Genomic DNA, 23811 nt, shown 5'->3' on the forward strand with positions numbered 1-23811 from the left:
TACTTGTACAGCACTTTCCATGCATCAATACTGGTAATGTTAGAGCAATCTGCACAGCACTTTATAACAAAGAGTGGAGTTATGGTGGAACCTAATGTCCTCCCACAATGAGGCATTTTCTTTTTCTCTCCATTTATAACAGATACTGATCAAAATCTCAAACTCACTAACAATGGCATCTCACACATAAGAACAAAATAGGTCAGTCTTTAATGGTGAGTTTTCATGGTACTCCTTTTATCAAGTAGTAATAATAATAATCCTTGCATTTGACAAAGCGCTTTATCAAAACATAACACCTCAAAGTGTTTCAGCGTTTTCTCTCAAGTGTCCTGACAGTGTATTTGTAGGCAAGCGTAAAAGCCAATTTGTCCACAGCAATGTCCCACACACAGCCATAAAGTGAATAACCAATTTTATTTGGGAGATTGTTGGCCAGGAGCTCAAGAGAAACTCCCTTCTTGTTTTGAATAGTGCCGTGGGATCTTTAGCATCCACCTGAGCAGGCTGGTGGGATCTTGGTATAATCTTGGTCATCCAAACAACACCACCTCCCCAGGTACTTTATTATAGCGTCAACTTAGGCTGGGAGCACAAGTCCCAACTTTGCGCTTGAACCCACATCCTTCAGGCCCAAATCACTTAACCTATAGCTGTGTTAATGATTCAAAAAAGAAACTTAAAAAGTTGTATTCCTCATTTGTTCCCTATTGAAATGCAAGCATGACTTTTGTCACAATAATCCCAAACATAATAAACTCAATGTTTCACTCAAACTGCATTGAGAAGCGGAATAAAGGCGGTTGCCAGTAACAAAAGGATTTTGTAAAACGCAATGTAACAACACAACAAACAAACCCACAAACAGTCTTGTTCACCCTTACTTTCCTAAGTTGATAACCAGAAACATTTAATAATAATCCTTGCATTTGATATAGCGCTTTATCAAGTCTTCAAGTAGTCTCAAAGCGCTTCACAGAATATACTGTAAAGTGAATTGACTGTATATTTTGTGGGCAAAAGGCAGTAGCCAATTGCGCATAACAGTGACCAATGAACAGTCCTGGATTCTGTGACCTAATAATAAAATACCTTTTTTGAAGGTATTATTACCTCCGGAAAAGCTATCCGTCAATCGACTAATAACTGGGTTCCTACTTACTGCTAGGTAAACAAAGGCATGTGGAGTAAGGAAACTTTCACAACGTTTCGTCCTGCCGGGAATCGAACCCAGGTCTCTCACTTGGGAGGCGAATGCTCTAACCACTGAGCTTACAGGACTCCAATAGCTATTTATTCTTGTTTTTTGAAGGAAAATGAGTCAAACCTACTTAAAGAGCAGTTAGGTTCTGGTGATAGAGGTTGCTTTAAGTACTTAAGTCGTTGAGCAGAATATTTAGAGGTTGTCAAATTAAAAATGCAAAACACTTCATAAATATTTAATGCTTCATATTCATTTCAAACTGCACTGAGAAGCGGAAAAAAGCGATTGCCAGTAACGAAAGGATTTTGTAAAACGCAATGTAACAGCATAATAGTGCAAGTACAATAAATGGCAACGTATTTCATTTAACAGCTATCATGCAGCCCTCCAGCCACCCCTCATTGAGTTTTCCAGTGAGTGACTTGAGTCATACACACCAGGAACGTCAGAATTCAATCACTGTTCTGTGCTGAGTCATCTGATCTCAAAGAGGGTAGGTAGCAATTTGGACCTGTTTCACTGAGGCTTAGGAAGGTAAACGCCAGCCAGGCTCATTGCTCCCGAGCACAACCGAGCTCGAAGCGAACACAGAATCTAAGGGAATCAAAGTTTGTTAAGAATGGTGATTTGGTATATTTTTATAAGGAAGTAATAAATAGTCTTTAAGTATTTCTGCTGGAACTGAGCGTGTGGAGCCAAGATTGGGCTGAGTTAAGCTCTCCCTGTTTATAAGATTACACACTTGGCTGTGGACGAACTCATTACTTGAATTGGCTGTGGGTGAAACGCGGCAGACAGCAGTGTCCCACAAATAGTCGTGGATTGAGTGACCAAATTATATTTATTATTTATTTTTATTTGATCCGTCAATCGACCAATAACTGGGTTCCTACTTACTGCTAGGTAAACAGAGATGTGTGGAGTAAGGGAACTTGCCTAAGGTTTCACGCTGTCCTGGAATCAAACCCAGGTCTCTCGCTCGAGAGGTGAGTGCTCTAACTACTAAGCTACAGGGCTCCACAATGCAACAAAGATGGAATTTCCCAGAAAGTGACATAAGAGAGCATTTAAATCAGCAGCTGTAGCCACATTCTCATGGTGTATCCATTAAAAGTCAATCTTTGAAAGGTCCATTACAATCTTTGCAAGGTTCATTACTTATTTGTCCCTGGATTGCTTACTCAGTTATGTCAGGAGTTCACAAGCTTAACGACAAAAACATGTTTGATATATTTGCTCACAACAAGTTAGGTCAAGAACTTCACATAAGACATTTGCATCCAAAGTTTTTTTTAGTACCAATAAATAATAATCCTTACATTTGATACAGCACTTGTCACGTCTTCTAGACGTTTCAAAGCACTTCACAGAATATGCTGTAAAGTGAATTGACTGTATATTTGTGGGCAAAACACAGCAGCCAATTGCACACAGTAGTGTCCCACAAACAGTCGTGGATTGAAATTAACCAATTTATTATTGTTTTGTTTTGGAGGGATTATTATTAGGCGTGTGGAGTAAGGAAACTTGCCCAAGGTTTCGCTTGGCCTGGAATTGAACTCAGGTCTCTCACTTGCAAAGCGAGTGCTCTAACCACTGAGCTACAGGACTCCACATGCAAAATATCTGTGAATTGAGGCTTTTTTCCATGCAAAGTAAATTCTGCAATAGTAATAATCTTTACATTTGACCAAGTGCCTTTCACCTCAGGAGGATGTTACAAAGCACATCACAGGATTGACCATAAGAGTGTAGTGACTGTATTTTGTAGGCAAAATGTCAGCCAATTTACATAGCTACATAGAGTAATACAGCATAGAAACAGGCCATTTGTCCCAACTACTCTATGCTGAGGTTTACACCCCACCTCTCCTATTCCCCTCATCCATGCAGCATCCTCACAACAATGTGCCATAAGCAGTATGAAACTCGCTCCACAATCTTAACTTTTTTTTTAGTGTCAGTGCAAGTACCTTTGTGTCCAGCTTGTATGTATTCAAATCAATATTGCTAAACTGACAGGAAGAGAAATCACTTTATAAAATAATGCCCTGCCTTTCAGCCTTTAGTGTATATATTTGTTTGGAGACATCATGATTTACAAGGTGGGAATCATTTTAAACCTGCAAATCCATGGATGATGTGAATGATTTATTGAACAGTTTCATGCTGGAGTCAGAGCTGAGGACTGGCTAGATCCCAGCTTGGTCTTTTATCAATATGTCTCTTTGTTGCTATGAACAGCTTTGTCTGTGCTACTGGTGTATTGTCATGAGCGGTGAGTGAAGGGCAGCTAGAATGCAGAGGAAATAGAAAGCTACGATACAAAACACAGGGAGGCAGATGGAATTAAACTGGGGGACAAATGAAGGAAACATCAATGTAACTTGAAAGCGTAGATAAATTGAGTTGAAAACAAAGATTGACAAGCAGAAAGAAACAGACTGCAACAAACGTCATTGAATCAGAGAGGAGCGAGTGACCCAATAAAAGGTGGTGAAAGTTAAACGAGCGCACCAATTTCATAATCTAGATTCGTTGTCTGAAAATAGACTTTGCTTGCAAGCAGCTTGTAAATGTAATGTCTGAGATTTATTACTCAGGGAGTGCAAGCGCAGAAAGTGAAAAATTCCTCTTGGCCTGTGATGATGTAATAATAATAATAATCCTTGCATTTCATATATCACATCTTTGAGACATCTCAAAGCGCTTCACGGAATATACTGTAAGGTGAATTGACTGTATATTTTGTGGGCGAAAGCAGCAGCCGATTCTGCACAGCGGTGTCCCACAAACAGTCGTGGATGGATTGACCAAATTATTATTATTTATTATTATTTTTGAAGGAATTATTAAAAAGCGATCCACCAATCGACTAACAGCTGGGTTCCTACTTACTGCTAGGTAACCAGAGATGTGTGGAGTAAGGAAACTAGTCCAACGTTTGACCCTGCCCAGGAATCGAACCCAGGTCCTCTCGCTTGTGAGGCAAGTTCTCTAACCACTAAGCTACAGGACTCCACCAATAATCCTTGCATTTGATGTAGAGTCTTTCATGTCATGCCTTCATTCTTCCAGGTCTGGCCTCCTCCTCGTCCCCCGAATCCTCCGCTCCACCCCTGGCGGCCGTGCCTTCAGCCACTATGCCCCGAGCCTCTGGAATTCCCTTCCTCACTCCCTTTGCCTCGCCCCCTCTCTTCCTACTTTCAGATCCCTACTGAAGACCTTTCCTTTTCGACCGCACTTTTGGTCACCTTCCTCCCCCTCCCCCTGGCTCGGTCCCGAGATTCATTACTGTGAAGTGCTCTGAGATGCTGTCCAGAGTGAAGGGCACTATATAAATTCAAGTTGTTGTTGTTGTCATCTCAAAGCGCTTCACAGGATATACTGTAAAGGGGATTGACTGTATATTTTGTGAACGAAACTGATGTGGGCTTGTACTGAGGTTTTCCCATTCTAATTCCCATTCCTTACAGTAGGAATTTCACCTACGAACAGCAACTCAGAACATTTCAGTTCCGCTCAGTGATACAGCACAGAAACAGGCCATTCGGCCCAACTAGTCCGAGCTGGTGTTTATACTCCACACGAGCTCCCAGCCCTGCTATTCCCCTCTATTCTCTTCACTGTCGTGTATGCATTTGTGTGCACAGCAGTGTCCTACAGCCATGAAACTACCCTTAGAATCTAACATGGATTTTTATGTCAGTCGAGACCTCAAGACCTCTTGGACTAGGTTAACACTATTAACACTTCATCAAGTTAACACTGCAGGTTAACCTACACAAATTACTAATGGGATTCCTTAATAAGGAATGCGAGAGAGAAGTGCTTCCAGTAACTGGGAGTACATCACGCCAACACACAAGAATACCACCCCTAAAGAAGATCGTTCTACAGTTTCCACCAGTCGGTACGATGTACTTTCAGTTTCCTTATAAAGGAATCCTCTTAAATCACTGCTAGTCATGCTAATCCTGAAATATAAATGTACTGAGTGAATGTTAAAAAAGGGGGATTATGCAAACATTTAATGAGAGGCTCAGCCCTGTGTCTACGTACTTACCATGGTTACAGAGATAATAGTACCTTGACACTGAGGTGCAACTGAAGTCTTAAGAGTTAAACCCATTATACATAAACACTGTCTAAACCGACAGCCAAGGGTGATTCACAGAATAGAAAGCTGTCACTGGATTGAGATCTGTTTGGAGAAAAAATAATGGATATTTAAACATTACGCACATTGTAATGCTGTACATTGTACACTGTGACTCAATATCACAGAAAGACTTTTACAATACGTAGAATAACATGGCACAGAAACAGGCCATTCGGCCCAAGTTATCCATCCTATAATAACATGGCATTTAGGATCTATAAAAACCTAACCTGGTTTATGACAAGGCATGGTTGAGGGTTTAACTTGCAGGAGCGCGGACAACTGTCACGCAGGGCGTGTACTAGTCAGGTCTCATGCTAAAACAAAAATGGCCAACTTCCTGGACATTATAACAAGTGTTGACAAGCAAAATTAAACAGATTGTGAAAGTGACACTGGCAACGACCTGATGTTGGCTCGTTTCGCACAGGAAGCTTGTAACATCACTTCCTACTTTACCCAGGCACAGGAAAAAGAAAGTGATGTTGGTGATGACGAAATGACCCGGAAATCACCCATTGTATGCGCACTGCACACATGCTCAGGAGAGCAGAGTTCACAGTGCAAATCGCTTTACACCCAAATTCGCACTACAATTAAGTGTTTTATAAAAGGGCTGCATTGTTATCAGGCTTAAAATTCCACCTAGACTTAGCCTTGAAGGTCATCTTAAAATTTAAGTTAGCGCCAATTTGAGGAAAATTCTCAAATTCAGCCTTAATTTAACTCCGGCTGAGACGTGAAAAGCGCTATATCAAATGCAAGGATTATTATTATTATTGTTATTATAGTGGCCTCTCTCAGTAGGTCCACATCCAACTACAGTCCGCATCCAAGTAACAATTGGCACACTTTACCCACCATCTGGTCTGGATCAGGGCAGTTTTTCTTTGATATCTTGAAAGGAATCCTAAACACTGAGTGCGGGTGGAGGATGAAGCCAAGTGGAACCGTCTCATGAAGGGAAGTTGCTACTTTAGACGAGCATTCCATCTACCAGTTCAACGATCTAGACTTCAACTGGGCACAAAACCAAACAGCTAGTTGGTCTTTCTTTCCGTTCCCAGCACCTGATGCTGACTTCAAAGTGCTGCTTTAATGGACGGTGCAGTCCAGCACTAGCCAAGAGGTGGAATTGCTTTATAAGAAAGGAACTTCAGGCAACCGAACAGACAGGGAAGCTTTCTCCAATGCAATATCCCAACAGGATCAGCTTATCTGAGGTATAAACCCAAGATCCTCAGATAGGCTCCAAGGACTGATGGAACATAGACAGATTCACTTCTGACATTGACCCAAACTTAGCATCCCTCCAATCGAGAAGGGCAGAGTCAGTTACTGCTGACTGTACATTGAGCAATGTTGAATGCAAGTCCTAGTTAAGTATAGCAGTGAAAAACAGGTCTGAAATCCCTACCAGTCTCAGCCCGGAAGACTATTCGGTCTTATATCCTGCATATCCAGCAACCTCTACTGGAAGGCGTTCTGCATTGAAATTGGATGAAGAGAGGATCAGGTTTGGAATTTAATTTGCTTCCAACAAGTCACTGTTTAGGCCCTGACAAAATGTGTACCTATTCGAAGGGATAGAATGAAAGAAGGCAGGAGGATGGGGGAAAGGAAGGGGAAGAAATTGAAAAAAAAACTCTTGCTAAAGTTCTGATGACAAAAATTATTTGGAGTCTCAAAGATATATGTAAGGAATTGATTTTTTCCTTTGCTCATCAGTTTCAACTGTTCCAATAAACGGTGATAACAATAATTTTTATTAATAACAATAATAGTCTTTTCATTTCATTTAGTGCCGTATCACATCTCAAAGAGCTTCACAGGATTTATAGTAAAGTGTGACGACTTTGTATTTTTTGACAAATAATGATGCACCATTTGAGTGGAAAGCAGAAAACGACCACAAAAACGACCCCCAATAAAGGAATTAAGATAGCCTCTGATCATCAGGATCTCATTTGATTAGTACAGTTATCTTTTCCTGCACCACTGTTATGCCACCTAATATAGAAAAGAAGCGCCAACCTTTCTCATTAAAAATGCAACGACAGGTGTGGGTCCAACAAAAGTCCTTAAATCAGACCAGTTTTGTTCAAAATGGGAAAGATCCATTTGATGTCTGCACACAGTGCAACCAGGATTTGTACAACTTTGAGATACCCACTTTCAGACTTCAATTTTTACCCTGTGCTTTCAACACGCTTTTGTTGCTCTCTCTCTCTCTTGGGCTGTGGCCACTGTCTAATGCCTTTGTCAAGCAGTCTTTCTTGATGTTCGGAACCAGACAGTGATTTTTGTCAGGCTATTCGACTGCAGGCAATCCATCACAGTTGAGCCCGAACCCTCCCACTAGATGTGCTCGGGTCAATCAGTGTCACTTCGAAGTGGGACCCTGGCTGATGTTTGTTCTTCTCCATCTCAGGTGTGTTGAAACCAATTGTAACGTTAGGAAGTAAAAGTAGAAGGAATAAATAATTGAGATAGAAGTTGCCAAGGGAGATGAGGAATGAGCTTGCTAGATGAGCTATAAACTAGAGCTCTTGATTTCCAAAACGAATAGCCTCAAAGGGGACCTTATGAGGTATATTCGAGGCTGAATAGAATAAAAAAAGTAAACCCAGAACAATACTTTTGGATACACAAAGGCAGCAGTATAAGAGGTAACTGGTTTGAGTACCTTTCTATGTGCGACATAGGGTTCTGCTCCAGAATAACAGCCATAAAGAACCATAACCACAGTGCAAAACAGTGAGAGCCACGACAACAAAATAAAAATCAAAGCCGATGGCAGAATGTAACAAGCCAGGAGGGTTGTGGATGGAATTGAGAAAGAAAAAATACAAAGAAATTCTGATCCAAATGCCGCCAAGTAAGTATGTGGTGTTTAGTCAGTTTGCAGCATGAAGAAATTGACAGCTAATCAGACACACCAACATAACCCATCCATCTCAGCATCATACCCACCAGCCAACAGATGGATACATTCATTATGAGGACAATGAACGTTTGCAACATGGAAACAGGGAAATTTTCATGTGAATGTAGCATAATATGTGGAACTCTCAATACGGGCTACACACTCTTATGAATCAACAGAAGGGTCCAGTGCATCTTACAACAGTGTAGATTCTGAGGATATTTTCAGATATGTGCAATTTTTAGACGTCTTCATTTTGATTCAGTGATGGGTTTCCACATGTTCCGACACCCAGCTGTACAAACAAAATTAGCATCTAAAGAGAGTTACTTGAATCATCAAATTCCTTGACCCATCCTCAACATGTCTTTGACTCCAAATAATAATTTTAATTGTAGAAGCCAAACAAATGCTCTCAGGCAAAATAATTGCCTTTGAAAACTGTGCAACCAGCGTAGAAATGTCCTTAGCTATGTTTTAAAACTCACTTACAATTAATAATTGAAGCAATCGCTTTGTCAAAACTCCCACAGCCTACGCCTTTGAGTCGTTAATAAAACATCAGACTTTCATTATTAGAAACACTCTCCAAATACAACCCAACCTCTGAACATGCCTGGATTATTGCACTATCTAGAAACCATGTATTGCCACACATATCACAGGGAGGGTCCAGTGCAGCTCACAACAGTCTGGATATTTTCCGATCTGTGCAATTCTCGTTGATTCACAACACAGCAGGTTGCTGACATTCCTTGGTGACTTGTATTCTAACAGAACTGGAATGATTTCTCTAAACTTGCTGAATATATTGAGTGACTCCACAGGAAATGTACTGCCTCATACAATCACAGAACGTTTACAACACAGGAGGAGGCTATTCAGCCCATCACATTTGTGCTGGTGCCAGTTTCCCCACTGGAGATATTTACTCCAATACTATTCCCCTGCTCTTTCCACAATAACATTTGATATTAATTTTTCTGAAGTGTTTATCCAATTCCCTTTTCAGATTCACAGCAAACGTAATTGGGAGTCAAATTAGGTCTCCGTGGAATTGTTTAATAATCAGCAATGACATTTTAAGGCAAATAGCTGAAGTAACAAACTGTTTTTGCTACATTAAATAGCTACTGAAAAAGAATTAAATAAGGAAATAAACGCTCTGGTAACTTTCAGCATCTCTTGTGTACCTGTATGTGTGTGTGTAGGTGTAGGTGTGTGAAAATATATGTGTGTAGAGGTGTTTAAATGTGTGTGTGTACATAAAAGATGTGTACCTGTCTGCATACATGGATGCATTATGTCTGTGCATGTGTGCGTGCATGAGAGAGAGACTGACAGAAAGACACCAGGATAGACAGAGAGAGAGCGATCCATATACAGTGAATAGAAAAGTTAAGTCTGCATTAAGCACAAGGTGTCAGTTGCCCTCTCGATTGAGTCAGAAGGTTGTGGGTTCATGACCAAGTCAGGGTTTGAACTCATAAAGTCTAGGTTGACAATTCAATGCAGGCAGTGCATGGAAGGTACTGTATTACTGGACTTTTTTTTCTTATTTCATGACCTCTAGTGCCTCACCAAAGGGCAGTCAATTTGCAAGGCTTCTAGTTATAGTTTAGAAAAGTCACTTTCAATGAGATATGAATCGATAATAAAACGATCCTTGATTTTGGTATAGCACCTTTCACTTCAGGAGGACTGTGTTTTCACAGGCGATCGAAAAAAGTTAAAAAGCATGTTAAAAAGAAAAAAAAGGAAACATTTTCTGCTTTATTTTCCCTGTTGCCTGTACACGTGAATATTAAAGATTCTGACACTAGTCGGTGTCCTGCCCAATATTTGTTGGTTATTCACCTCATGGCTGTTTTTGAGGCCTTGCTGTGAGCAAAACGCTGGTCATGTTTGCCTACAAAACAGTCACTACACTTGACAGAAGTTACAATGAAGAGTTTTGAAACATTTCGAAAATGTAAGCTTTTCTTTCTCTCTCTGTCTCTTTCTTTCTTCCTATTTAGCCTCAATTGCTCATCAAATGATTCATTGATCTGGATGGGGGGATCTGCAGTTTACAGCAAAGCAAATCTGTTTCCAATATTTGACAAACCCTTTTTGACAATCTATTCATGCGTTTATCCAGATTCAACCACAGGTTTACTGAACTTATTATTCACCTTAATAATAGAAACTTGCCTGAGTAATTACAATATTTTAAACCCAATGAAATTTGCACAAATTAAAATTCACACAACCGATGCAATGAAATTTAATTTGAAGTAAAAAATGAAATCAACAGAAGCGAGATTAACATCAGAAATACTGCACCTGGAAGATCATGAAATTGGGGGAATATCATCAGTGAACATATTCATCAACTTTCCTTTAAATGGTAATAAAAATGTCATTCGCAATCAGATTATGGATGCAGGTTAATAATAATAATAAACCTTGCATTTCATATAGCTCCTTATCACTTCCAGACGTCTCAAAGCGCTTCACAGAACATACTGTTAAGTGAATTGACTGCATACTCTGGGCAAAACGCAGCAGCCAATTGCACATAGCAGCATCCCACAAACAGTCATGGACTGAGTGACCACACTATTATTCAAAGAATGTTACAGCACAGAAGGAGGCCATTCGGCCCATCGAGTCTGTGCCGGCTCTTTGACAGAGCAGTCACTTTCACTAACCCCAATCACCAGCTTTCTCCCCATAACCCTGCAAACCTGTCTTCCCCAGATACCTATCCAGTTCTCTCTTAAAAGCTGTTATCGAATCGGACTTCACTCCCCTTTCGGGCAGATCATTCCAAATTTGAACAACAATTATTGTCATTTTTTAAGGGATGATTACCCCCGGAAAAGTGATCCATCAATTTACTAACAAACGGGTTCCTTCTTACTGCTAGGTAAACAGAGGCTACGGTTTAGCCTACAAAAATCATGACAAAATTGTTTTGTAAATGTTACTGTCCGAACACAATATATAGTTATGAAGCACCTTTCACATCAGGGACACTGGTTGCCTGGTCCACTACCCTACCAGTGGATCTCCAAACACAGTTGTGTCCTGAAGCAACTCTAGTGCTAAGATCACTGGTGTCTTCAGGCCTATCAAATTGGTGCAATGGTATTTGGAGACAGTCACAGGAAATCCCTTGCCATTCAGTACCAAGTCTCAAACATTCAGTCAGCCTAACCACCGGGTGCGATTCAATGTTCAGGTATAGAACTTACGCTGTCTTCCATTACATGTCAATCCCCATTTAAGACAATGCTTAATGAACCCTTTATATTCTTTTAAATATTAAAACAGAGATTATCTCCGTCTGGTAATGGAGAGTTTCCACCGAGGATTTTCAGTAGCACCAAGTGAGGCTCAGATTTATCACCTGGATAAACATTTAAAGAGGAAACCTGAAAGGGAAAAAGGGAAAGGTACAGGGAGGTTGGGATTAGAGTATTGAGGTCAAAATTGCATTGCAGCATTCCTGAACACATTCCGTCAGCCTGGCTCAGTTAGTAGCTCTCTTGCCTTTGAATCAGAAGGTTGTGGGTTCAAGTCGCATGTAGGGATTCAGAACCCATATAAATTTAGGCTGACACTCCATTGCACTCTTGCCTATGTGTTGCATTGTTGGAGGTGCAGGCACTAACCCAAGTCCCGTCTGCCTGTCCAAGAGGAAAATAGCAATCTCATGGCACTATTCGAAAAAAGAGAAGGAAGTTTTTCCTAGTCTCCTGGCCAACAATCCTCGCAAGTAAAATTGGTCACTCACTCTATGACTGTTCATGGGACACTGCTGTGTCCAAAATTGGCTGCAGTGTCCACCCACAAAACCGAATCACACCACTTTACAGCACTTTGCAGGCGAGAGTGCTACCAACTGAGCCAGACTGACACACAGCCTTTGGATGAAAAGGCAAGGAATTGAGATCAGATCACACAGCTCAAGTGAGAGCACGATGGGCTGAATAACCTCTTTCTGTTCTTTAATTTCTAGGATGTGTCTCCACCTGAATGTTCTCTATTTAATTCATACATCTAGCCTGGACGGTTTTAATTATTTTCAGCAATTTACAGGGTCCCTTAGGTTGTAATCATTCTAATATAAGTGTATCATTATACTGTGAATCCTGGCAATACTTTAAGGGGATCAGATGAGGTCATTAATATTGCCAGGAATTAATTCCTCTGCACTGCCCAAATGCTGCAAGCGCCTCATTGTGGATCAGTAATTAACACAAAGCACTCAGGCACAAGTGGCACTTCATGTGCAAGCGAGCTAGTCACCAACACAACCCGAGGATGTAAACCAATGCAGAGTAGTGTTAGAAACCAGGGAAGAAAAGGAGATGCTTGTATTACATAGAACTTTATAGCATAGAAATAGGCCATTGGCCCAACTAACATGTGCGGTGTTTATTACATAGAATTGCATAGAGTATATAGCACGGAAACAGGCCTTTAGCCCAACTGGTCAATGCCGGTGTTTATGCTCCACATGAGCCTCCTCCTTCCCTTCCTCAACTGAGCCTATCAGCATAACCTTCTTTTCCTTTCTCTCTCATGTACCTATCTAGCTTCCCCTTAAATGAATCTATCCTATTCGCCTCAACTACTCCTTGTGGTAGCAAGTTCCACATTCCCACCACTTTCTGGGTAAAGAAGTTTCTTCTGACTTTCCTATTTGATTTATTGGTGACTATTTTATATTTATGGCCCCTGGTTTTGGTTTCCCCCACAAGTGGAAACATCTTCTCTATGTCTCAATGTTTATACTCCACCGGAGCCTCCACCCCTCCTTAGCCCCTTCTCATATCTCTTGCCCCTGAAGTATGCAGCACATTGGCTCTTAAATATGTCAGTGCTTTCTGCTTCACTACAATGAATTCCACATTCTCATGACCCTCTCCTTAACAATTAATCCACTTTAAAGCCTTACATTTGTTCACCCACAAAATAAACACAGCGACATCGCTTTACAGTATATCCTGTGGAGCATTTGAGACATCTTGAGAACATGATGAGGCGTTATATCAAATGAAAGTTTTTTAAAAATATATTATCTCCTGTAATCTCCATTTTCATACCAGGAGCTGAAAAGTTTCTTAATTTATAATGTGACAATTTCAACAGATGTGACTATTCAGACAACCTTGCAGGACAGAATTCAGTGCTCACGGCAAGTTTCAAATACACAAAGCCTCATTCAGCAAAGTAACAATATGTCTTTTCCAGTATTTCTAGCAATTTTTACAGATTGATAAAAAAACAAATAGCAGGAACCAGTACAATAGACATCAGCCAACTCATGTACCAATGTAACAGGTAACAGGATTAAAATATCATGTTCATTTATTCCATCTTGGAGCTGAGCTTCCCCCAAGGCAACGTGCTTGGCAGTTGAATGTCACAATTGAATCAACCCTCTGTAGTGGCCTCAGTAGTCACGAAAAATAAATCATTAGTCCCTGGGAGTTATTGTGATTATCTACACAAACTGCAAGTCGTTCGAGAGGATGATAACTATTGGTGAGTAAATGTCATAAAAATAATAATCATTTGAGAATTTGATATAAAGTCTTTTGCATCAGAACACCTGAAAGTGCTTTACAGTATTCTCTGTAAAATGTAGTGACTGTATTTATAGCTATGGAAATTACCCTGAGACTGGAATGGAAGATTCACTATCTCCCTGGAGGGACACACCCTGCTTTCCTAATTCTGGAAAATATTAAGACACAGGTTGGCAAGAGCCAAGGCTCAGAGACCTCAGAGTGTGCCCTGGATCCTGCTGGAGTTTAACCAACTAAAGTTGTGTGTAACTTACCATTAAAAGCACTGCCTAGCAATCTTCCCAGAGCTTGTCCAACTAGGACCACCCTAACCATTAGGGCTTTGGTTTGCAGGGTTAATGCAAGTCAGAGATGAGTGCAGATAAGTGGTTAACTATGAGATGAATCCAATGTATCTGATTATGTATTTTGGAGGAATGAAAGCTTATATTTTTCTAGGATTGATCTTGGATAGAGAAGTGAGAAAGGCCTGCACTCTGTTACACGCCAAAAATGGAAAAGACAAACGCACAAGTGCTTTACTGAATACAAACACCATCTGTCATCTGAGCTGAGGAGTAATGATGTCCCCAGCAGGTTATTGTGGTTATGATGACCTAAAGCAGAGTCTCCAAGGAAGTGTTCCACTTCCAGCTCCTATTTATTTAAACACTCACCTAACAAACACTGAGTGCTTGTCTCTGCATCAGCCACACACAGTGTCTGCAAGAAAACTATTCAACTTCCAGCTTGGCCTGTAAATAGGTTTGAAACTAGACAATGAAAGTCTTTACTCACTTGGGGCAGCTGAAAGGCAATGGCATCAGGCACATATAAAGATAATAAATCAATGTGAAAGCTGAAAATCTGAAATAAAAATAGTGAAAATAATAATAAAAATCCTTCATTTGATATAATGCCTAATCACGTCTTCGAGACGTCTCAAAGCGCTTCATAGAATATTCTGTAAAGTGAATTGACTGTATATTTTGTGGGCGAAATGTGGCAGCCAATTGCGCACAAGCAGTACACTCTCCAGTATATTCTGTGAAGCGCTTTGAAATGTCTCAAAACCTGATAAGGTGCTAGGTTAAATGCAAGGATTATTATTAATATTATTATTATTACCATCGATGTTAGTGCAACTGGTATGTGAATAAGGAGTTCCAGAGGTTAAGGTTGTTAGAATCGATGGTATGTGATGATTATCCAGGGCATCGGTGGTGGGGTGGGGGGGGGGGAATGAACAGCAAACCCGAGCTAGCTGAGTGGATGAGGTGAGCGGAGAAGTAGGGTAGGAGAAGCTCAGAGAGATTAGGAGGTGCCAGGGAGTGAATGGATTTGTAGATGAAGGGTGAGCCATGAGACAAGCACAATAAGACATAAGATCTTTGTGGTTGTTATCACTGCAGGCAGAAAGGTTTACACAATCTTCCACTTTTCCCTCTCCCTGGGCACACATTCAATAACACCATTTATTAAAATACGCTCTTCACGCAAGGTAACATCTCAGAGCACTTAAGAGTATTGAGTGCTTATTCAGTTCATTAGAGTAAAATAAAATAGCAAGTTTCATATAGGAGCAGACTATTACTTCTTCCAGCCTTTCTCAAAGATTCCTTTGACACATCTATCTCATCATCTAGAAGCCATAAATCCTCTTTAATTTCCAGAATCCTCTTTAATTTCTACTTCCTTTATGAACCCTTTAAATAGTCCTCTGCTATCTTCTCACAAGCACCCATTTTCTTATCCTATGAACCATTTCCTTACAAAACCTCATGGTTTGATCTTCAGTGTCCCCAAAATGCCAACCACTCTGTAAGCATAAGGTGTGCAAAATTCACATACTAACAATGGGTCAAAATGGGCGAGAGGTCATGGAACATGTGATCATGTAATTATGGAGTCAGTACAAAGAAAGAGGACTGAAGGAAACGAATGATTGGATATGTTAATGAGGGATTGTAACATATTCACCAACCATTGAATGGTGTAAGTTAGATAGATAGGGTATGTAAAATAACGGATTGTAAATGACTGCCAAGAGATTGGTGGAACGTTTTGAGGGAGTGGAATGAGGGTATAAAGACAGGGAGAACAAAGAACGAGGGGCAAGAAAAAGATCGGAGCAGCACGAGTGAAGACTTGATGGAAGATCAAAAGCTTGAATGACCAGACAAGACAGATTGGAACCTCGGCTGCTGAACGTCTCGTCCCACGGTAGCATTGCTTTGTTGTAATCCCTCCATGGTGTAACTTTATAGAACTAGTAAAGTTTGGCTTAACAGATTTTACCTAAATGGAATGCTGGGTGATCTCTCTTGATATCTCTCTTGATATCTAACAACTCTTAGTCTCTTAGTCAACGATTTTATCCGAATTGTGGAAAGTTCTTAAATTAGGTCTTCATTTGAAAGCCATTTTCCCACAGTTTCCAAATTAAGACCGATTTTTAAGAAAGCAGTTTTTTCACAATTCTGTGTGATTTTAAATTACACAAAATAGTGTTTCCAGCTAAGTCTAGATGACATTTGGGGCATTATTTCTATTAAAATGTTTCCCATTCAGCTCTCTTTTAAAGCATATTTTCTTGGAGCTTAAAGAATATTCCCAAATCGTCTATCTGAACTTTGGTGTCTTGTTTAACCTTCAACTGTTCTTTCTACCTCACAACTGTGCCATGACCCGCTCTGCCTTCCCCCACCTCCATAACATCGCCCGGCTCCGCCACTGCCTCTCCGGCCACCGAGATCCTCATCCATGCATTCATCACATCGAGCCTCAACTCCGCCAACTACGACTATGCTTGTCGGTATTCCCAACTCTTCAGTCCACAAGCTGCAGATCATCCAGAACTCTGCAACTCATATCCTTACCTGCACCAGGATCTGTGACCCTATTATCCCCATCCTCGCCTGGCTCCACTGCTCCCCATCCCCCAGAGGATAGAGTTCAAAATCCTTGTCCTTGCCTTTGAAGCCCTCCATGGCCTTGCTCCTCCCTACCTCTGTGACCTGCTACCTCCATATTGAACTGTCGGCTCCCTCCACTCGTGGGCCTCGACTTGTTCCATGTCCCTCGCCCAGCCCACCCCACCATCGGCGATCGGGCCTTCAGCCTCTCTACCCTTTGGAACTCCATCCCACAGTCCCTTCACCATGCTTGCTCCCTTGCCTCCTTCAACACAGGCTCAAGACCCTCCTTATCGACTTTGCCTTCGGTCACACTCCTACCCCTACCCTCCCTGCCCTCCACCCTCCCTGATCCCAACCCCCAGCTCGGGTCCAAATCACTGACTGTCCAGCATCTTGGGACATCCTCCCAATGTGAAAGCTGATATACAAATGTATTGTTGTTATTGTTGTTGACTATGAAGAGCCCCTAGGTCAATACCTTCTGACATCAACATTGGGGACAAAACAAGATTGCAGAGCTGCAAATGGCGATGTCAGGACAGACACCAATAAGTATTTCTTTATCTGGAGGGTAATTAACAACTGGAAAAGATTACCAGGAAAGATGGTTCAGGCCAGGTCATTGAAAGCATTTTAAAAAAACAACTTGAAGCTGTAATGAAGACAGCAGGGTGGGTATTCTTGAGGGATGGGATCAGATGGACCGAAGGGATGTTTTCATCCGAATTAATCTTGTGATCGTGTGCAAGTGCACTCGGTGAACCTACCTTCACGCCACATTTCTAGTGGCAGTTCCAGCTAGAACTGCTGTCCTTTGAATCTGAGATGATTAATTAATGTTTGCAACCTCGCCCCCTATTTCTGTACAGAGAGAGGGAGTATCCTGTAAACAGGAGCGAAGGGGGAGTAAAGGAGACAGCAGAGCCTCCTGGTGAAAGAAGAGTTCCCTCTTGTGGATCCACAGATCAACAGGCAGCTTTTTGGGCCAAGAGAGCACCAGAAAGCTGCTAAGTGAGTACGAACAATTGGTCAACGAGCATCAGGCCAACACAGGTCTGAGCCAAGCAGCGCCCAGCAGGTGTTAAAGCCAAATGCCATTTATTGGTGCCTTGCAAGCAATGTGCTGTAAAAGGATAACAAGCCTGAAATTCTATCTACTCTTAGGCTGTAAGCCTATTTAAACTTAAAATACAAGATCGCACAGAACTATGGAGAATTCTTGCATTCAATCTTAATTTGGAAGCTGGTTCTTTGTAAGAACTGCAGTAAATCAGCATCCAAACAGACTGGATTTAGTGATTTCTGAAATGTCTGCACTTTCTTAACTTTAAGATTATAACCAGTACGCTCTTTCAGGCTAAGACTTGTTGGAATTTTGGTAGAGAAGGGGAAAGGGCAGACAAGCCAGTGAAGGGTCAGAATCAGAACTTTTATGAACCCAGCAGAAAGCAGATTTAAATCAGATTGCTGTGCTATAATAGACGTCTTAGCAATAGCAATCTTTTAGGGACAGATTGAGTAATAGGAAGAGCAAAACAGTCAGAGCTGAAACTGCTAACGTGTACTCAGATGTTCACAATGTAACAGTTGTTTCCTTTGTGAACTGAACCCGAGGATAGTAAATCCATGATAAAGTACTGCCCTTGTATCTCAGCATGTGCAGGGTAACATGAAACTGAAACTCGTTACTCGCTACAGAGGGGCTTTGGTTTTACAGCTAATCTGAAGGATGGCACCTCCAGCAATGCAGCACACATCCCAGCACTGCACTGGAGTGTCATCCTAGACTATATGAGTTCCAATGCGGGCATTGAACCCACAATCTTCTGACTCGAGGCAAGAGTGTTACCGACTGAGCCAGGTCGACAGTAACCAGTAGCACTCTGGCAAGCTCCTCTCAGATGAGCAGCAATATGTGGGACTTTCTTGTTTGTCTTAGTTCCACACCAGTCTGTATTGCTGAGGAATCCTGTGTTAGAATTCATGGTAAATAAATCTAAGGCAGACTCTTAAATCTTGCTCAAACGCAGTACCTGTCTTGTTTCTCTTGACGCATCTATTACATTTTGAATCACATCACACATCAGGCACTGAGAAACAACACCATGATCTTGTTGCACTAACGGGCACAGTGGGAAACCAGAGACAAAAAATCAATCTCGCAACAGAGTGACGGAAATCCATGGCAGAATGGGATGAGCTTGCAACAGTGGGGGTAGAAAAAGCAAAGATGGGTTATAAGAAAAAGCAGCTGTTCGCAACGGGATTCACTAACATTGGCTCCATGTCACAGGAATTTAAGCACTGGTGTACATCATAGCAGACTCGAAGGGCTTTGCTGGCCTATAATAATAATAATCGACCTTGCCTTTGCTATAGCATCTTATCATGTCATCAAGACATCTCAAAGCGCTTCAAAGGACTTACTGTAAAGTGTAATGACTGCGTATTCTGTAGACGAACGTGGCAGACAATTTGCATCCAGAAATGTTCCGCAAACAGCCATTAAGTGAATGACCAATTTGTAGCTGGAGGAATGTTGGCCAAGACACTAGGAGAGACTGCCGTCTCTTTTCAAATAGTGCCATGGGATCTTTAGCATCCACCTGAAGAGGCACTCGGGACAGTGTGCATTGGATTATCAGCCTAGACCATGAGACTGTGCCAGTGCTACTCCCCCAACAGCGTGACTCACTGTCCATTACCACCAAGATTCCATTCCCTGCTCTTGAGTTACTACAGTATTAATGGTTCCTGAAGCGAACCGCTGCTTTGTTGATCCAACTATTGCTATTTAACAAGAAAGAAACTGCATTTTTATAACATCTTATTATGTCCAAACATCTCAATGTGTATCATAGTAATTACTGTTAAGTGCATTGAATGTGGTTTCTAGGCAAACCCAGCTGTTGTTTGCACATAGCAAATTCCCACAAACAACCAATTTTATCGGGAGGATTGTTGGCCAGCACACAGGGAAAAGCTCCATTCTCTTTCCAAACAGCACTGCGGGTTCTTTGATGGTCACCTGAACAGGCAGACAAGTACTCAGTTCAACATCTTCAAAGTACGGCACCTCTGGCAACACTCCCCCAACACTGCACTGGAGAGTGTCAACAATCACAGATTACATTTATACCACATTTCATGTTGGGAAGACATCAGTCAAAACTGTGAGGCATAGTCCTTGAAAAGACAACCTTCTAACCAGAGACAAGAGGAGAAGATGGGAGGTAGGGGGAGGGAAAAGGGGTTTGAGGAGGAGGGGCAATGGGTGTATATTAATAACAGCAAGTAGACGAAACATTGATTGCTCAGGAGTCTGCACAAATCTAAAATGGATTACTTAATTCCAAATTTGTCAATCACAATATGCTTGAACCACCGCCCTCAAAGGCTGAAGTACTTACAGTCAAGGCCTTGCACAGCACCAACAACTTAACTGAACATTCCTCCCAGTTCTTCTGATGTTACTATGGAGCCATATTCAAAGGACCTTCAGGATAAAGTTCCAACAGTCTACATTTACTCTCTTAATGTAGCATTCAAGGGCATCCAGAATTTGGTAAATTCTAATTACAATCTTTAATTTTGAAGCCTGTGTTTTTGTAAGTTCTTTTAAGAAAGAACTACAAAGTTAAAACTGAATTCAATAATTTGCCAAATTCTGTGCTCTCTGAAATAACAACAACAAATTGAAACACTACATTAATAGAGCAAATCGAGACCCAGGTGGAATTTCTACTCAATGGTTACGTGCAAATAACTTCACAATGGCTGCTTCTACACTAAATCTTTACGAAACAAAAGACTTTCTGTTAATAAGTTTATCAATTTGTTTCCTAATTCATGATAAATTGAATGGAATTAAGGAGGCAATAGGAACAGCTGGTCAGCTATTCAATTTTCACAACTGGGAGAATTTATCAACAATTGCTACTAAGCCCTCAAAAACCTGACGCAAGATTTACAAACTAATGCCTGTGGATACCAAAGATGGGATATAAGTTTTAATTAGTAACTGTCCAAAGGGAGGGAAGCAGAGTTCAGTTATAAGGGGAGCAAAGTTAAAATGGGCAGAGGTGGTGCCTCAAGGATCAGTGCTAAGAATCGTCCTGTTCCTACTATACAGAAATAACCGAGGTTTGCAAATTAATTACAAGGTACTGTAGTTAAATTTGTAGATGGCACCAAGCTTAGGGGACTGTGGAATCAGACAAGGCAGCCACAATTTTACAAAGACAGCTCAATAATAAATGTACCCGGCTTGATCATTGGCAAACGCAAGGAGCTGCATTTAGCAAGTAAAAATAAGGGGCCTGTGGAGAAATATCCTTGTATAGAAATAGAGAGAGCTAACCAAGAGGAAAACTGACACAGACTAAGGGGGATTAGGAGATTCATTGCTTTTCATGTCCAAACAATGTGAAGCAGCAATAAATGAAATGAACAGGATCCTGAGATATATTGGAGCTAAAAAAAACTCCTCGTGAAAGCAATAAGAATATTACCGCCTGTCCACTGGTAAAGCGCCTTGTGATGTAAACTCAGATTCCAGACGATGCACAAGGATTGTGTCAGTGACAAAGTCTTATGTGCCGGGATGATGCACATAAGATTGCTCACTGCAAACAGGATTTATGTCCCATGAAGGTCACCCTGGCTGGTGAGACTTCATCCTCGACTTATGGCCCCCTACTTCACTCCTTTCAGCTATTTACTAATCCAGTTACTATTCCACTCGTATCACGAGGCAAGGGGACAATAGGCCACAAGTTCTAGGGGATGAAGAGCAATTTCGTGGCAGAGCCCAGGAAATGTTTCTTTATGCCGAGGGCAATCAATAGCTGGAACAGGTTACCAGAAAGGGTGGCTGAGTGTCAATTTAAAATTAGCTTGAGGATGCAATGGAAGGTGTTGAGTTGAGTATTCTGGAAGGATGAGATCAAATGGGCCAAAGGACGATCACCTGATTCTCTTGAGGTGTTTTGTGATCTACTTGACAACAGACAGCTGTCACATTTGCAGGATTCTAGACCTCAGTCATTAAATGATTAGCAGATTTTGTTTGAGACAGAAACTAGAAATTACACAATCTGCTTCCAGAGCAAATGTCAGGCTCCCAGAATCAAGTGTCAGCTCTATGATTCCATAGAATCGTACAGCACAAAAAGAGGCCATTCGGCCCATCGAGTCTGTGCTGGCTCTTTGAAAAGAGCAATGTAATGTCAATCCTGCTCCCCAGCCCTTTCCCCACAACCCTGCAAACCCATCCTCCTCAAATACCCATTCACCATGTTTTTAAAAGTTATTATCAAATCGGCCTCCACCACCCTTTCAGGCAATGCATTTCAGATTCAAACAACTCGCTGCGTGAAAAATTTTCTTTTCACCTGCCCTTTGCTTCTTTTAGAGACATCAAGTCACCGACACACCCACCAGTGGAAACAGTTTTTCCCTTTCTAACCTATCAAATCCCCTCATGATTTTGAAGGTCTCCTCGTAACCTTCTCTGCTCCAATGAGAGTAATCCTAGCCTCTCCAGCCTTTCCTCATAATCAAGGTCCCTCATTCCTGGTACTATCCTTGTAAAGTCCATATAAACTACATTAACTGCACTACCTTCATCCACCCTCTCCGTTACCTCATCAAAAAATTCTATAGTACAGAATAAAGTCATGCAGTAGTTCTCAAAACTCATCAGAGCTATTTATTGTAGACAAAAGATCTGTTCTTTTCGGAAGGCAGCATTAATTTCTATGATTTTTTGTTTTAAGTGCTGTTATAGACATGTACCAAACTCCTTATGGCAGAAACTTTTTATTTGGTTGGGGGGGGGGGGCACATAGAATCTTCAGGGATAAATGTCACTATGTCTGTCTGAATGAACAGTGATCTTCCAATATTAAAAATGGAAACTGAACAGGATCAAAACTTTTTTTCTAATTTACTGGTGACAGACCAAAGACCAATACTGCTCAGGAGGCAGCCTGATAGACTTAGTCGTGGATAGACTTACACCCCAGAAAAAACTCGCTGATTCGAATTCACATGTCCTCCAGACGTAAAAAGCGCTATACCAAATGTAAGCATTATTATTTTAGTATTAAAAAGAGAAATGGGAATATAAAATATAAAGGGGCTCTACTTAGAACTGGGCTTTACACAGAAAACTTACTGCTCAAACAAGTATGATCGAAAACAGAGTTCAGAACAATATTTCAGTGAACTCACTAATAATGGTTGTAAATTCACAAAACCTGCAATCAGTGACTCACCCCACAGGCTGCTAATGGCCCAACTTATAAACTGCAAATCCATTTGGAGTTTTCTTTAAGTACATTTTAACCTATCCAGCCCAATTCCCACAAAATTTCTTTTCAACACCCTCTAGCTCTAGACCTAATCATCCGGAATCCCATTAGGTGACAGGAAGATGCCCAATTCCTTTCTCAAACCCTGGTAGTGAACAGCACACTGGTTGCGGTTCAGAGAGTGAAGTCATACCGATAGACTCTGAACATTTCTCTTTGTGTCAGGAAGCTGGTGGTTCATATTGAGTTGGGCATACATCTCTGTGAGTTTATAAGCTTCCAACTGGTTTGAATCTCTGAAGCCACCTGCTGAAATGAAGAACCAGATTACTTCTCCTCTTTCAGATCAGAACTGCGCTGAATGACCACAGAAAGTGTTAAACAATCAGAAAATACAAAGAGGGAGAAAAATAAGGAGGTCCAGTGTGGATCAGGCCAGGATTTTTAAAAAATTGGTCACATTAAAGTGGACGGCTTTTTTCAGAACTTAGCTGTTTGCAAGGAAAGTGTGGGCGAGAGTCTTTCAATCTTTCTCACGGTGAATGAGTTGATAACATTCGACTATTAAGCATGAAACAACTCCATGGATCAGACTTCATTCCTTCCAATAGTTGAAACCACAGTGTTTCCAGGTCAGACCTTCTGGCATTTCTTGATGATTTGTCTTGTGCCCACAAATGGCTCGAAACAATTAAACTAGCACATGGGTGGACAGAGAGAAAAAAT

At 41.1% G+C, this 23811-nt stretch overlaps 1 protein-coding gene and 1 non-coding gene across 2 annotated transcripts in view; both read right to left on the bottom strand.

Moving 5' to 3' along the window:
- Window positions 1-23811, bottom strand: part of dtd1 (D-aminoacyl-tRNA deacylase 1) — an 89336-nt gene that overhangs the window by 22206 nt on the left and 43319 nt on the right. The gene's annotated exons all lie outside the window — the stretch shown is intronic.
- trnag-ccc lies at window positions 1210-1282 on the bottom strand. Its single transcript has one exon. It is a non-coding gene; the product is annotated as a tRNA-Gly (tRNA).

Source organism: Callorhinchus milii, unplaced genomic scaffold, assembly GCF_018977255.1.
Source record: "Callorhinchus milii isolate IMCB2004 unplaced genomic scaffold, IMCB_Cmil_1.0 Scaffold3, whole genome shotgun sequence".
Lineage (NCBI taxonomy): Eukaryota > Metazoa > Chordata > Chondrichthyes > Chimaeriformes > Callorhinchidae > Callorhinchus > Callorhinchus milii.